Source organism: Dromiciops gliroides, chromosome 3 (assembly GCF_019393635.1).
Source record: "Dromiciops gliroides isolate mDroGli1 chromosome 3, mDroGli1.pri, whole genome shotgun sequence".
Lineage (NCBI taxonomy): Eukaryota > Metazoa > Chordata > Mammalia > Microbiotheria > Microbiotheriidae > Dromiciops > Dromiciops gliroides.
The window spans coordinates 637,625,998-637,641,377 of NC_057863.1; the positions used below are offsets into that span (position 1 = coordinate 637,625,998).

The following is a 15,380-nucleotide window of genomic DNA, read 5'->3' on the forward strand; positions in this document are numbered from 1 at the left end:
GACTCATGGAAGGCTTCACAAAGAAAGTAATGTTGGAAGCTGGGTCTTCAAGAAAGTATGATTTTTTACATACAAGTCTGTTCTTCTTGTTCAATCCTTTCAGTCATATTGAACTCTTCATGACCCCATTTGGGGTTTTCTTGGCAAAGATATTGGAGTGATTTGCCGCTTCCTTCTCCAGCTCATTTTACAGAGGAGGAAACTGAGGCAAAACAGGGTGAAGTGAATTGCTCAAGGTCACACAGCTAGGAAATGTTGGAATCTGGATTTGAACTCAGGTCCTCCTTCCCCCAGGCCCTGATGCCCTATCCAAGGCACTACCCAGCTGTCCCAGACATACAAGTCTAACAAGTCTTTTTTCTTCTTAAGACCCCCAGGATGCTTATGATATGCCTGGCTGTGTGTCCCCTCAAAGATTTCCCCTCCCTGGGGATTCTGAAAAGTCCTAAGATCATCTCTCTCTCCCTCCTACCTCAGACCTTGATTAGCTGTGTGACTGAAAGCGAATTGATCCTCCCAATAGAAAATAAGGTCCTAGAAGGTAGGAACAATCTCATTTTTTGGTCTTTGAATCTCCAAACACAGGGCCAGTCAGGAAGCAAACACTTGATAAGTGTTTGCCAAAATGTCTTGAATTGAAGTGAGATGTGAGTAAACCTGCTTCAAAAGTGTCCTTGAGGGGCAGCTGGGTAGCGCAGTGGATAAAGCACTGGCCATGGATTCAGGAGGACCTGAGTTCAAATCTGATCTCAGACACTTGACACTAACTAGCTGTGTGACCCTGGACAAGTCACTTAACCCTCATCGCCCAGCAAAAAAAAAAAAAGTGTCCTTGAGGGGTCAGCTGCAAAAAAAAAAAAAAATGTGAGGACTAGGGTGCATTTCTTTCATCTGTTCTGAGGCTTTCCCCCTTCCTCTCTTGATGATACCCCCCCACCCCCCCACCCCCCGCTGAGGTCTGACTGGATAACCAAGTCCTAGATAAATTAGGTATCACTGTTTAACAACTGGACATATGCTCAGTGGCACTTTGGGGAGACTGAGGCAGCTGCCTGGCAACATGGGCTAATTAGTGGGAGTTGAGTCAGAGGTGAGTTTGGGAAAATAATTGCCTTTTCCCAAAGAGGCCTGTCTGGGTTGCACCTTCTCTGTCTGTCTTCAGGCAGCTGAAGAAGCCTTTGATCAGGGCAGGGACTGACAGAGCCGCTAAGTTTGGAAACTGCCAAGAATTTCTAAGTTCAGAGAACTCCATGCCAAGTGGACCTCTGGGGCTTCAGTCTGACTGGCTTGAGCCAAATACAGCTTCCTCACAAGATGGCCAAGAGAGCTTCAAAGGGTATGTTCTGACTTCAAATAAGGCTACACCTCGAGATTCTTGGGGAAAAGGTGGAAAAAGTCTCAAGGAAATTGGACTTGAGACCTGTGGCAGGGGATGCTTTGGATTTGAATAAATAGGGTTTGTGTTAAAAAAAAAAAAAAAAACCTATGTCACCCTGGGCAAGTCACTTATCCCTGTTTGCCTCAGTTTCCTCATCTATAAAATGGGCTGGAGGAGGAAATGGCAAACCACTGCAGTATCCTTGCCAAGAAAACCCCCAATGGGGTCACAAAGAGTCAGACGTGACTGAGCAACAACTGAACAAAAATTACTGTGAGCAATCCTTGATGTTTCAATTTAGTTCCCCCAAATCCAGCTCCAAGCTTCCAAGAGAATGACAGGATCAGAGATGGACATTCTGGAAGACACTTCAGGCCAAACCCTTCATTGACAGAGGAAGAAACTGAGGCCTAAGAAAGAAAGTAACTTGTCTATAGTTCTTTGGGCAAATGGTTTTTCTTCTTTTCCTTCCCCAACCACCCCCCACCCCACCTCCCCGCTATTGGATCTGTGATTTCAATAGTGTAGAGAGAGATCCCCCTACCAATGCAGATCAGCACTTAGTCTACAAATTATAGTCTTAGAAGGTTGCCTGGTGGGGCAGCTAGGTGGCACAGTGGATAAAGCACCCCCCCGGATTCAGGAGGACCTGAGTTCAAATCCGACCTCAGATACTTGACACTTATTAGCTGTGTGACCCTGGGCAAGTCACTTAACTCTCATTGCCCCATCCCCCAAAAAGACTGCCTGGGACACTGAGAGGTTATGTGACTTGTCCAGGGTCACATGGCCAGACTGTATCAGAGGTGTCCTCACTCGGAGACCACTTTCCTGCCATACTGCCTCTAAAGGGAATGGAGCAAGAGAGAGCAAGGCATATCAGAAATCAGTGAATTAATGAATAAGCATTTATGAAGTACCCCACTTAAAACAGCCCCTCCTCTCAAGGACCTTCCATTCTCTCCAGGGTTCTGAGCAGCCTGATCTATCTAGAACAAAGAGCAATGTTAAAGGAGGTAAATAATGATCAGAACCAGACTGCCCCAGTCCTCTAGAGTCAGTTCCGGTTACCCTAGAGGTAATGGGGAGTCACTGAAGTTTTTTAAGCTGGAGAGTGCTCCTACCAGGTCTAGATAACAGGAAGGGAAGCCTGGGAAGGAAGGATCATTTCATCATTTGCCGTTGAATCCGAAATGCCTGAAACATAGGAGGTGTTTAATTAGAACTCAATTGGGGGGCGGCTAGGTGGCGCAGTGGATAAAGCACCGACCCTGGATTCAGGAGGACCTGAGTTCAAATCCAGCCTCAGACACTTGACACTTACTAGCTGTGTGACCCTGGGTGAGTCACTTAACCCCCATGACCCCGCAAAAAAAAAAAAAAAAAAGAACTCAATCGGTTGTCAGCTATGTGAAGGGTCAATTAGCTGAAGCCTTCCTGGACTTGAAATCTCCTAAGTACAGGATTCCTATGGGATCCCATGATTATTACATGAATCCAGGGAAAATGCATTTAAGCCCAAAAGATGATGAGGATCATGGGAAGATGAAGGAGGTAAAGCCCCCTTCTCCAAAATATATCGGCCCTCTGCATACCCAGATGCAGAACCCAAAGGTTTATACTCTAAACACTGTCTCTTCCTCTGGACTCCTTGGGCTCAGAGATTCCAGGATGTCAGGGAAAAGTGAGTACATATGTCTAAACATCTCAGAAGAACCTGCTTCTAGGCTTGGCAGGGCCGGTGGTGAGTTGTCAGGTCCATACTGCCATCACCAGCTCCCAAAGCTTTGGGTTTCCTCCTGCCTCCCCTTTTCCAGCAGCCTATAGAACAGATGAGAAAAGGAGGCACTTGAGAGTGCTGGATCCTGCCTGAGAGTCAGCACTGCTCCTAATGAAGATAAATGAGACTATGAGCCAGCCCAGGGCCTTTTCTTCCTATGATCAGAGAGCAAGAGAAAATTAAAATGGCGAGCCAGGCCAGGCTGGGCAGAAAGGCTAGGAAAGAGACAGCCAGACCTCCAGGGAAAAGCTAGCCACAAATATCATCCTCTTAACTGTTGAGTTCATTTGGGTTCTTCCAGGGAGTTTGGAGGGATGGTGTTTTCAGAATTTGGGGTTTTGGTTTTTTGGGGGGTTTGGGGGTTTGGGGGTTTTGCGGGGCAATGAGGGTTAAGTGACTTGTCTAGGGTCACACAGCTAATAAGTGTCAAGTATCTTGAAGTCAGATTTGAACTCAGGTCTTCCTGAATCCAGGGCCAGTGCTCTATCCACTACGCCTCCTAGCTGCCCCAGAATTTATTTTTAAAGTTCCCAGCTCCCTCTAGCCAAGCTGGAGAGGTAGGTAGCATGTTGCCTCTGGGACTTCAGGAAGGCCAAAGAGAAAGGGTCTGTCCCATAGAAGTCTGTAATCAAGATGGGATTCATATATACAAGGAGACTTGGATGGGCCATTCTCCTTAGAAGTGGGAGAGATTTCAATTAGGCAGAAGAAAGGACTTCCCTAACCAGTAGGGTGAATGAAATATGAGGCATGGAATCTGAAGACCAGGTACTAGAACTAGTCACTTAATTTCTTGGTGCCTCAATTTGCTCATCTATTCAATGAGGTGGTCAAATTCAATGTCCCTTATAGCTTAAATTAATTGTGATTTAAGAGCATTAGGAAGAGAGGCCATGATTCTCCATCATAGATAGTAGTTTTTGGAAGCCCGAAGAGATCAGGGATCCAAGAGTCAAGCTGCCTCTGAATGCATCTATGAGTATCCTGGCTGAGCCAATGTAGAAATACACAAGTGGGGGTGCTGAGAAACCAAAGATATCAGGAATGGGGGCTTGGAGCACACTCCTCTGAGCCCTGAACTTATAGTAGCAGAGTGAATCGGGGCAAGGTCCAGCCTGTCCATGTCCCTCCACCATCTCCCATTCTACTTGGTATGGGAGCCATTGGCTATCCAGTGGATATACCTACCTTCCTGAAGGCAGGGGGATGGGCCAGATGATTCTTCATGATCTTTTCCAAGTCTAAGCACTATGGTATAGTGGAGGAGGCACTGGACCTGTAGTCAAGAAGGGCTGGCTTTGATTCCCTCTGAAATTTGTTAGTCATATGACGCTGGGCAAGTCAACTCACATACCTTGTGCCTCGGTTTCCTCTTTTGTAAAATGAGGGGGTTAGACCCAATGGCCTTAAAGATCTATGAACATCCAATTGAGGGATCTCAAGAAACAAAGGAAAGGGTCTGAGATCAGATCCCCAAACAAAACACATTTCTCTAGTACCACAAGCATGAAACCTGGATGCTTCATTATTTACTCATTCAATAATTATTAATTAAGCATCTATCTAACCATCCATCCACAAAACTTACTGTGTGCCAGGCACTGAGAATACAGAGATTAAAAACGAAATGGGTCCTGCTTTTCAGAAATGTTTGATCTAGTGGGGAAAGACAACACACACATATAAAGTCAATGCAAAACATCTAACCAGGTTAGAGGGAGGAGGGAAGTCACTTACAGCTGAGGGAATCAGGAAAGGTTTCTCATAGCAGGTAACATTTGAACAAAATGATGAAGCCTAAGAGTTGGGACTGACAAGGGAGCGTGACCCAGGTATCAGGCACAGCCAGTGCAAGGACACAGAGATAGGAGATTAAAGTCAAGTAAAAAGGCCAGGTGGGCTCAACCACAGTGGAAAGGTAGGTTAGTACTAGGTTGTGAAGGGTTTTAGACACCAGGGAGAAGAATGGGTTGTAAGATGAGCAGCTGTAGGAGGGGAGCACCAGAGCTGAACCTTGAAGGAAGCCAGGGACTTAATGAAGCATAAGTGGGGCAGCTAGGTGGTACAGTGGATAGAGTACTGGGCCTGGAGTCAGGAGGACCTGAGTTCAAATCTGGCCTCAGACACTTGACACTTACTAGCTGTGTGACCCTGGGCAAGTCACTTAACCCCAATTGCCTCACCAAAAAAAACCCAAAAAACCAAACCATAAGTGAAGAAGGAATTTACTCCAGACATGGGGAACACCCTATGCAAAGGTCTGGAGGTGGGAGATGTAATGTCATATATGTTAGGCAGCAATCAGGTCAGTGCACAAGGAAGAATAATTCACCCCAACCTTGGAAAGGTCAGATGGAGTTTCCAGCTGAGCAACATCACCAACATCAGCATCATACCTGATAAATGTGTGCCGAGTTGAATTGAACTAAGGGTAAAAATTGTTTTGTTTTTGTCTTTATATAGAGCCCACTTAAAAACCCAGAAGGCCTGGGTTCCAGCCTGACCTCTGACACACAAAGGCTATGTGACCTTGAGCAAATCACTTAGCCCCTTAATGTCCTAGGCTAACTTCTCAGACTATAAATTTCAGAGAAGGTATTAAGCTGCATTGGGAAAGAGAATTTCCTCAGTGGTTACCAGTGAAAACACATGTCCAGTCCCTTTATGCATCCAGGACCATCTCCAGGGGTCCGGATGATGCTAGAGAAAACTGAACATGGGAACTGGAGTCTGAGGCCCCACTTCAAACCACTGCTCCCCACCTCCTGTACAAATTTAGGACAATCCCTTCATTTCTCTGGCACTCCCTGTTTAACTTTGAAGGGGTGGGAGTAAGTGATTAATCTCTATGGTCCCTTCCACCTCTGATTCTACAACTTGATGAAACAAGCCCCTGGATGCAAGGGAATTTTGCTTGTACTACCAGGAAAGTCCCTAAATAGAGCCCCATCTAATCATAGCCTTGTCCTCTTCTCCTTCCCCCCTAGTATAGCCCAGCCTGGCCCCTGCCCTAACTCTTAGCCTTCTCTCACTGACCAAAGTGCTTTGGTTTTTAAGGTCTCCACTGCCCTCTTGTGTTAACTCCTTCTTCATACCCAGAGAGGACTTGAACATTCCCTGATCAAGCACCCAGGATGCCAGCCATGGGCAGGCAGGGGTGATAGAGCTAGGGGAATGTTTAGCTCCCACCCAGAGGGATTTTCTACTAGGGAAACATCACAGGATACATGACCTGTATCCAATCCCAATGCCTGGAACTCTAAGGGAGTGGTAACCAGATCATGGGACTTAGAGCTAGGGTGGAGTCATCTAGTCCAAAATCCTCACTTTGCAAAGGAGGAAAACTGAAGCCCAGAGAGAGAGAGGGATTTTCCCAAGATCACACAGAGAATAATTAGCAGTTGAGGCTGGAACCCAGGTTGGTTAACTCTTTAACAAAGAATCTTTGTACAATATCTCTCCTTCCCACAGATGGAACTCAGGGCTCCTTTCACAGAAGCTAATGGATTTTGTAGTTAAGAAAGGAACTTAGCATGGGAATAAAATCAACATCAATATATATTAATGGATTGAATTTAATTTTGCATGACCAAAGCTCTTTCCCACCTGCTATCTACCAGTGACTCTGAATCCTGAAGTCAGAAGCCACTAAGGGATCCTTGGGCACTGGGGAATTCTTAGGGGAGGAGAGAGGGAGAGGCACACAAATGGGATTCATGAAATGCCTCCAGATTTGGTAGAAAAGGGGCATCTTGGAACAAGCATCCACCCAATGGGTTGGACCCTAGTGGGTCTTGGGAAGGCTCAAGGATTCCTTTCAAGGATTCTCACATCCCCATCTTACTCTATAGTGCCTAGAATGTTCTATTTTACAATAGAATTTGAGATTTGCCACCAGGACCCAAATTTCTGTATAATCTGGATCAGGTGTCACACAGTGGGGACAGCACTAGACTAGGGAGTTGAGGACATGGTTTCAAATCTTGTCCCTGATGCTGATATGGTACCATGAGTAAATCACATGACACCTGAGTTTCCTGTTTTATCTATAAAATGAGGAGTTGGGACTGGATGACCACAAACATCCTTTCTAGCTCTAACTCTATCTATGATCCTGTCAGCCTGATTCTTTCAAAATGGCCATTCCTTCTCTTTGTTCTCTCTAGGGGCAGTGAGGTGGCACTATAGAGAGCTGGGCTCGGATTCAGGAAGACCTGAGTTTGAATTCTACCTCAGACGCTTCCTAGCTTTTTTACCACAGTCTCCCCAGACCTCAGTTTCCTCATCTGAAAAATGGGGATAATAATAGAACTTACCTCCCAGGGTTGCTGTGAGGATGACATGTATAAAGTACTATTCAAACTTTAAAGTATTAAAGGCTGGCTGGCAGCAGCTGCTGCTGCTGCTGTTGTTGTTGCTGTTACAACCAGGGTGTCTTTTGCCTTTCTTTGTATCCCTAGCACTTTTAGCTCAGTGCCTACCACATAGGAGGTGCTTAGTAAGTGTTTATTGCCTGACAGCTTCATAAATCTAGAGAGTGTGATCTGATAGAGGGAGCGCTAGACTTGGAGTGAGGAAGATCTGGGTTCAAATCTTACCTCAGGTACTCGATAACTGCAAATGTCTTCACCTTCCTGAGCCTCAGTTTTCTCATTCGTTAGGAAATGAAAGGGTCAGACTGAATAGCCTACAACGTACCTCCCAGCTCTAAATCTATGATTCTATGGTTTCCTGATTGGGAGATTCCAAAAGACCCCGGAGAATATTTGAGGCCAGGACCTCATCTTTTTGACTCATTTTGGATGTCAGTTTTCTGTCAGTTGATAAATATTTGTTAAGCACTGGAGATACAAATATGAAAAAGAAATCATCCCTGCCCTCAAGGAGTTTATGATCCAGTGGGGGAAGACAATACACAAAAGGACACTGAAAAGTGGGGAGGGAGGAAAAAGAAGCTACATAGTATAGGGATGTGATGGAGAAATGGAAAGGATTGCAGCTCGGTAGGAAATGATTTTACTGTTGTTCAGTCATGTCCAACTCTTCATGGGGTTTTCTTGGCAAAGGTACTGGAGTGGTTTGTCATTTCCTTCTCCAGATCACTTTACAGATGAGGCCACTGAGGCAAACATGGTTAAGTGACTTGCCCAGGGTCACACAGCTAGTAAACGTCTGAGGTCAGATTTGAACTCAGGGAGATGAATCTTCCTGACTCCAGGTCTGGCACTCTTTGCACTACGGTGCCACTTCATTGCCCCAGTGGGAAATGAAGAGATGACTGATGCGGAGCCTGGGGGCTTTGCTCCATCCTCCAATCAGACGTGTTCCAGGGCAGAGGAGCCTGATAATCTTTGAGTACCAAGGCTGATGTATGTGTGATCTTAAATAAGGAATGATTTGTGACCTTAAGTTCCTTCCCCTCTCTGGTCCTCAGTCTCCCCAACTGAACAATAGGGTTGTTGTCCCTTCCAGATCCAAACCTTCAGCTTGACAAGACCAGGAGCAGCTAATTTGCATTCTCAGAGCATCATTTTGCTTGTGGAATTAGATTAAATGGCTCTAAATTAAACTGCATGTTACCTAGGATACATAATGATTTTGGTAAGTCAACCTTTGCCTTTGTGGTGTGTGTTATCCATCGATATTAGGCAATTGGGGGCCTTCCCATAATGTGGTCTTGAAGATAACCACAAACTTAGCAGCGTTTTGCACCCGCCTGCCTAGCAACTGGACACCTGGGCTTCCTAAAATGCCCATCCCCTCACCAACACCAACACTGCGACTGCCACACACCCCAAGCTCTGGCACCCATAGGCCACTTTCCCAGAAGCCTCTGGGAACCAAGGCCAGGTTGAGGGTGGAACAGGGGTGAGTAAAGTTCTCCATAAAGGCAAGAGACCAAAGGAGCCTCGATTTATACTTGGAAGGTTCCTTCCAGTCCACCCCTGTCATTTGACAAAGGGGGAAACTGAGGCTGGGGTGAAGGGGAATGACTTGCCCAAGGTCACATTGGTAGTAAGTGCAGAGCTGGTGCTTGAACCCAGGCCAAGGGTCCCTCCTAAGCCATTGGCTCCAGGACTCTGTGCGTTTGCCAGTTTGTTACTGGACATTCTCCACCCCACCCCACCCCCACCCCCAAAGAACCCAGATCTTCTTGCAACATCTGGCTGTTACTAAAACTGAGACTTCATCTCCTCAGGGCTTGGCTTCCAGAGGGGCTAATGAGCACAAGCCAGCAGCCACCCTTCCTGCCCCTGTCTCTTTACCTGTTTCCCCAAGGCAGCCCAGCTCTTGCCTCAGGGGTTCCCACTGTAGGCTGACAAGTCTCAAGGATCTGAGGCAGCCTCTGAGGGGCAGGGTGGGTGGCAGACCGGCTCAGCCATTTCCCAGGATACCTTCCCCAGGGGATGGTTGGGTGGGCAGAGATGTCAGAGGAAGCCTAGCCCCGGGTGAGGCGGGGGAGGGCCCTCAGGAACGGCCTACGGAACTACGAAGACTTACAGACTTTGGTCCCCAGGGGCCTCATCCCTTTTCTCTGCCCACCTCTCCCCAAGCCCTCCTAAAGAGCAAGCAAGCAATGAGCATTCATGAAGTGTTTGCCATATGCACCAGGCACTGTGCTAGGCACTGGAACACAAACACAAAGCATGACACCCACCAAGCTCTCCTATTCCAGCCCACATTGACCTCTGTCCTCTCTGAACTCCCAAACTCTATGGCAATCCAGTCAGAGAAACCAGCCTTTGATTGCTGGCCAGCTCTTATTGTTCCCAGCCTGCCTACGGCTCTGTGTCTCTTCCCTCCCACCCCACTCCACACTGGGAATAGAGGAGGCATTATGGGACAACAGAAAGACTGCAGTTATGGGGTCATGCAGCTGGGGCTGGAAGGGACTTTAGAACCCACCTAGCTTAACCCCCTCATTTTACAAATGAGGAGCAGAGAACTGGGTAACTCAAGCAACCAAAATGTATGTGCCAAGCTTGGGCAGCTGGGTGGCTCAGTGGATAAATCCCCTGGTATGGAATCAGGAAGACTTGAGTTCAAATCTGACCTCAGACCCTTTCTAGCCATGTGACCTAAGTGACTTGCTCAGGGTTACACAGTTAAGAAGTATCTGAAGCCAGATATGAACTCAGGAAGATGAGTCTTCCTGACTCCAGGCCTGGCACTTTATTCTTTCTTTCTTTCTTTTTTTTTTTTTGCAGGGCAATGGGGGTTAAGTGACTTTCCCAGGGTCACACAGCTAGTAAATGTTAAGTGTCTGAGGCCAGATTTGAACTCAGGTACTTCTGAATCCAGGGCTGGTGCTTTATCCACTGCGCCACCTAGCTGCCCCAAAGGCCTGGCACTATGGTACCACCTGGCTGCCCTGTTGGGTCTCAGTTACCCCATCTGTAAAATGACAAAATTGGAATACACGGCTTCTGACGTTCCTTCTAGATTGACATCTGTGATTCTATGATCTGGGAGGCCAACAGGCATGCGGCGCCCTTGCCTTCTCTTCTCCACAACAAAACCAAGCCCAGGGCTGGGCACTCAGCAAAGACTTAGACTCACAGGGCATTGGAGCCAGAAGAAACCTTAGGGTTCCTTGTTTTATTATTATTTTTTATATTACAGATGTCAGAGCTAGGGCCCAGAGAGAGAGACTGACCCAGGGTCACAGCAGCCAAGCAGCAGAGCCCAGATGGGAACCCAGGCTCCCTGGCACCAGAGAAGAATAATGACTCGTATTTTATAGCAGTACCTACTACAACCTGAAGGTATATGTGGGCAAACTGAGTCTCAGAGCCCAGTAGTATGGGCCTGTCTCCTCATGGGTGGAGATCAATGCAAGAAGAATAGCTGACTCTTCCTCTTTCTCTTCCTCCCTCCCTCCCTTCCTTTCTTTCTTCCTCCTTCCCTTCTTTCCTTTCTTCCTTCCTCCCTCCCTTTCTTCCTTCCTTTCTTTCCTTTCCTTTCCTTTTACTTCCTTCCTTCCTTCCTTCCTTCCTTCCTTCCTTCCTTCCTTCCTTCCTTCCTTCCTTCCTTCCTTCCTTCCTTCCTTCCTTTCTTCCTTCCTTCCCTCTCTCCCTCCTTCCTTCCTTCCCTCTTTCCTTCTTTCTTTCTTTTCATTCATCAAAAATTTAGAACTTGGGGCAGCTAGGTGGTGCAATGGATAGAGCACCAGCCCTGGAGTCAGGAGGAGGACCTGAGTTCAAACCCAACCTCAGACACTTGACACTTACTAGCTGTGTGACCCTGGGCAAGTCACTTAACCACAATTGCCTTAAAAAAAATAGACCTTAAAGAAACCTCAGAGGCCATATAGATCAGCCCTCTCAATTTCCAAAATAAAAAACTGAGGCCCAGAGAATAGAAGTGACTTGAGAGCAGGAACCATCTTTTGCCTTTCCAGGTATTCTCAGCACCGAGGACTGTGCCTGTCACTTGGTAGGTGCATAATAAATGTTGATTGATTAACTTGCCTAAAGTTACTTAACTAGCAGAGCCAAGAGTTGAACACCAGTCCCTGGACTAAAACCAAACCTGCTTTCCCCACTCTTCCCTCTTCTCTCCCTCCCATCATTTACTAAGGATTATGGACACTGGGTGCTGAGCACTTCAGGTAGCTCACCATCTAGAAAGGGAGATTAGGCAGGGGCTTAAGTAATTAATTGAAGGCAAAGTAGAAGATCCCTATACCTCTCTGGAAATGGATTTCTTTCTCCTCCTTCTAGGCTCACTTCAAACACCCCCTCCTCCATGAAGCTTTCTCTAAGATGCTTTCCTTCCCACATCCCCCAATCTCCCCCCATCTCTCTCTCTCTCTCTCTCTCTCTCTCTCTCTCTCTCTCTCTCTCTCTCTCTCTCTCTCTCTCTCATACACACACACACACACACACACACACACACACACACACACACGCATGCACGACCACACATCACACACACCTGGGAAGTCTGGCATTTGCATATCTCTTAGACACTGATCACATTCTATTTTTACCTCCCCTTGTGTAATGTGAGCTGAGGGCAAGATTTGGGTCTTCATTCATCCTTGTATCCCAACATCTGCCAGAGAGCCTGGCCCATTTATTTTTTTTTTAAACCAGACCTATACTTTCATAGAGCACTGGGCCAGGAGTCAGGAAGACCTGAGTTCAAATCCAGTCTCAGACAATCACTTGCTGTGTGACCCTGGGCAAGTCACTTAACCTCTGTTGCCTTAATTCACTAGAGAAGGAAATGCAAACCACTCCAGTATCTTTGCCAAGAGAGGTCATGAAGAGTCAGATACAACTGAAACAACTGAATAAGAGCAAACACATATAGGGAAGTGGTAGTCAGAAAGGATGTTGTAGTCTGAAGAGTCACAGGGATGGTCAGTGGAACCATAGGGAAGTTTGTAGACATACCTTTTCCAGGAGCAATGGCAATATTGAATTGACTGACATGAGGGGAGGGGAGGGGAGGGGAGGGGAGGGGAGGGGAGGGGAGGGGAGGGGAGGGGAGGGGAGGGGAGGGGAGGGGAGGGGAGGGGAGGGGAGGGGAGGGGAGGGGAGGGAAGGGGAGGGGAGGGAAGGGAAGGGAAGGGAAGGGAAGGGAAGGGAAGGGAAGGGAAGGGAAGGGAAGGGAAGGGAAGGGAAGGGAAGGGAAGGGACGGGAAGGGAAGGGAAGGGAAGGGAAGGGAAGGGAAGGGAAGGGAAGGGAAGGGAAGGGAAGGGAAGGGAAGGGAAGGAAGGAAGGAAGGAAGGAAGGAAGGAAGGAAGGAAGGAAGGAAGGAAGGAAGGAAGGAAGGAAGGAAGGAAGGAAGGAAGGAAGGAAGGAAGGAAGGAGTAGAAATTAAAGTGTTAGGGGTGAGGGAAGATGAGGTGAGGAGGGAGGAGAGGTGGCTGCGTGGGGAAGTGAGAGGGCAGTGGCCAGTACAGACAAGTCTTTGCTCCCCATCCCAGCTGAGTCCTCTCCCCTAGAAGCTTCCAGATGCCCACATCACCCCCTCCCTCCATTCCAGGCCAGGCCTGAGCAGAAACCCTTGGAACAAACAGTGGAGGATTGTACATGTCTCTGCACAGAGAGCTTTCGACATATCCACGGGGCAAAGGAGACTTGAACCTGTCACGGCACATTTGGAGAAGGTGAGATTCCCCAGTGGAACTGCTTCTCTGGCCTCCTCTTCTGAGTCCTGTCCATCCCCACCCTTCCCCACCTACACTTAGGCTTCAGGCTGCTTGAGTTACTGATGTCCCTCAGTCCTGGAGCCAACTAGAGTCTGACCTGCTCCCTCTGCCCCACGGTAGGCAAGCTTCTTACTGGAGGATGGTGAGCCAAACCCACATCCATATACATCACACATACACACAGGAAACCCCAGAGAAATACATGTACGGACACCCACAGACACAAACCCAGACATGCCCACAAACCACGCACACAGAGACACAGAGATACAGATACAAACACACTTAACATGCATGACTACAGCCGTACACGCACACCAACCCACACATACCTACAAACCATGCAGTTAGAGACAGATACACATGCACATAAAAAACATACAGAAATACACAAAATGTATAGTAGTGGACACATACACACCCACCAGTCACGTGGAAATATGGGCAGAAAAACAAAGGCAGAGGCACAAAAGCCTCCACCCTCTCTCCTTGCACCCCCCTCCCTCTTCAACTTCTCACATCAAATTCTCCCCAGCACAAGCAGGTACACACCCATTCCCCTTTCCTTGGGGGCCTCCTTCTCCTTCTTCTGTCTCCCACCCTCTTCTCCAATGAGGGCACCCTGCTAGATCAGACCTCCCCCCCCCCCCGCCCCAGTTACAAGGAAGCAACCAAGAGGACCAGTTCTCTCCAGGCATTTTGGGCATAGGACACTGAAGCCAAGAGCTCTCCGTTCTGGGGTCTTCTGGCATGGAAGGCAACAGAAGCCCAAAGGCATCAGTGTCAGCTCTGAAACCCTCAACTGATGATGTCAGCCTTGGGTTTGGAGCCTGAAGAAGATGTGGGGGAGCCAGAGATGACTCAGAAGGAATTTTTCCCCACCCTGCCCCACCCCTCACACCCTCAGCTCAGCCCCTTGGAAGCTGTAGTCCCCTCTCCTTTCCCCAGATGGCCTTGCCCAGTTCTTCAGGTGTTCTAGTCAAGGTATCTCTAATCTGACCAGATGAAGAGTCTTGTGTATGGACCCAGGAGTCTAGACCTTAGGGAAGATGTGGGAGAGAGGGGAGGGGAGGGAACTGAGGACTCAGGGGCAACATATGGGCATCAGAGATTCCAAGGGGACAGAAAGTATCTGCAAGTCCTGGATGAAGATCTTCAGTGAGGGCCCAGGCAGGGTGTCTGGGCCTCAGTGGATACTCTAGCGTTCCATTCACCAGTGCTTTTAACTTCCCTCCCATCCTTTTCTACATATCGCCTCCCCCAATTAGAATGTAATCTCTTTGAGGGCAGAGACTGTCTTTGCTCTTTTATTCACACCCCTATTCCTTAGCACAGAGCCTAGGACTTAAACATTTAATAAATTTTTTTTTTCAAGCTATTTCACATCAGGACCTGGAAGAACCCAGAGGAGGAAAACGGGAAGAGAAAAAATCTACTTTCTCATTTCCATTAGTGGATGGAGAGAGCTCTGGGCCTAGAGTCAGGAAGGCCTGAGTTCCAATCCGGCTTCAGACACCTGCTAGTTCTGTGACCCTGGGCAAGTCACTTAACCTCTGTTTGCCTCAGTTTCATCAACTGTAAAATGGGGGTAATAATAGCACCTATTTCCAATGTTTTGAGAATCTAATGTGTTAATAATTGTAAAGCACTTAGCACAGTACCTGACACATGTTAGCTGTTATTATTATTAATCATTAATTTACAGAGAAAGAAACTGAGTCCCAGAGAAGTGGACTGATTGACCCCAAAGCATGCAAGTATTCAATAAAAGGATTCAAACCAGTCACTGTGTGAACATGGGAAAGTCCCTTAACCTACCTGAGCTTCTGTTCCATCATACATAAAATGGGGGAAATTATATTCTTATTGGGGTAGCTAGGTGATGCAGTGGATAAAGCACCAGCCCTGGATTCTGGAGGACCTGAGTTCAAATCTAGTCTCAGACACTTGAGACTTACTAGCTGTGTGACCCTGGACAAGTCACTTAACCCTCATTGCCCTGAAAAAAAAGAAAAAAAAAAGAAAAGAAAGAAATGATATTCTTATCACCTACTGTTAA

At 47.4% G+C, this 15,380-nt stretch overlaps 1 long non-coding RNA gene across 1 annotated transcript in view; it reads left to right on the forward strand.

Moving 5' to 3' along the window:
* The window catches only part of LOC122748812, a 48,918-nt gene extending 33,845 nt beyond the window's left edge, over positions 1–15,073 (forward strand). Inside the window, exons 2-4 of the long non-coding RNA XR_006355647.1 lie at positions 10,782–10,924; positions 13,156–13,279; positions 14,697–15,073. This is a non-coding gene — a long non-coding RNA (uncharacterized LOC122748812). The remainder of the gene's footprint in view (positions 1–10,781; positions 10,925–13,155; positions 13,280–14,696) is intronic.
* The last annotated feature ends 307 nt before the right edge of the window (positions 15,074–15,380 follow it).